Genomic DNA, 1,321 nt, shown 5'->3' with positions numbered 1-1,321 from the left:
ACACGTGAAGAAATGAAAACGACATTTTAACACCGTTTCACCATGGTGTGGAACTGATATATCAAATAAAAAACCGCACGCTCGTGCACCCAGGTAACTGGCTGAATGCAATGGTTGTATGCAACCCCGATAAACCTTTGATTTATTTGCTGAACAAGAATTTCCCCATCTGCGCCTTAAAAATAATCAATGTCCCGCTTCCGCGGCCTTCTGAGGCAGAGTTCCAAAGTCGCACAACTCTCTGAGAGGGAGAAATTTCCTCATCTCCGTCCGAAAAAGAGCGACATCCTTGTTTTTAATTGCCCAGTAGTTCTGGTCTCACCCACGAGCAGTGAGATTGGACCAACTGTTTGGACAGCACGGTAGCACAGTTGGTTCAATATTCTCAGATAATAATATGGAAGCGGCCAACGTGCGGCTCGAACCCTCGATCCTGGGAGGTAGACTTCCATTGCTCTACCGACTGAGCTATCCGAATGTTTGATGAAACTGCTCAAAAATATAGACTGAGCGGGCAAATCTGAAATATTCGGAAAAATTGTGGCTTTGAACGGAGTCATTTCGGGAACATTCCCACAGAGAGAAATTCCTGGAACCAGCGGCAGAAAAACTTCCTGAGCCTGACGTGATTTGAACACGCAACCTTCTGATCTGGAGTCAGACGCGCTACCGTTGCGCCACAAGCCCAAGCCCAAGAATTGAGCGTTTCTCCTCATAGATTTATGTTTTATTTACACCCAACCGTGCGAAAGAAACCCAAGGAAGTTAGATTGAGGGATACTAAAGGGCCCTGAAATAAAACAGCTGTACCACGTGGTTAAGGTGATGCACAATAATCCATTGTGCTCTGTACACGTGGCTTCAAATCCCATCCTCGTCTGTAACGTGTCTGTTGTGTCTCTGTTTGGTCCACTTCATGAGGCTGAAGTGAAATTGGTGTGATTTTTAGCTCTTGTCGGAGGGCTTGGGCAGTGAATAGTCGAACACTGTCCATATTGAAACCACATTAAAAATGTTGAGAAAGTTACTTATTTCACTCCTCGCTGTACTTGCCACTAAATTCTGACTGAGAAACTTTCTCTTCCTCAGTTTGAAACTCACAAAGAGGTGCAAAAATTCCCAATTTATTATTGCGATGGCCGGGAATCGAACCCGACTCAACTGCTTGGAAGGCAGCTCTGCTCACCACTATACCACCATCACTCACTGTTGAAAGACGTGTCCTTTTGGTTCTTTAGACCAGTTTGATTAACTGTTTCGTTACAAATACTTACTTTGCGTAAGTTGTTTCACTCCAATTTAAAATGCTCCTGAATGAAAG

At 44.3% G+C, this 1,321-nt stretch overlaps 1 non-coding gene across 1 annotated transcript; it reads right to left on the bottom strand.

The window, feature by feature from the left end:
• Positions 1 to 615: 615 nt before the first annotated feature.
• trnaw-cca (transfer RNA tryptophan (anticodon CCA)) lies at positions 616 to 687 on the bottom strand. Its single transcript has one exon. It is a non-coding gene; the product is annotated as a tRNA-Trp (tRNA).
• Positions 688 to 1,321: the final 634 nt, after the last annotated feature.

This window comes from Scyliorhinus torazame, chromosome 24 (assembly GCF_047496885.1).
Source record: "Scyliorhinus torazame isolate Kashiwa2021f chromosome 24, sScyTor2.1, whole genome shotgun sequence".
NCBI classification, from domain to species: Eukaryota; Metazoa; Chordata; class Chondrichthyes; order Carcharhiniformes; family Scyliorhinidae; genus Scyliorhinus; species Scyliorhinus torazame.
This window is presented reverse-complemented; position numbering and strand designations above follow the sequence as displayed.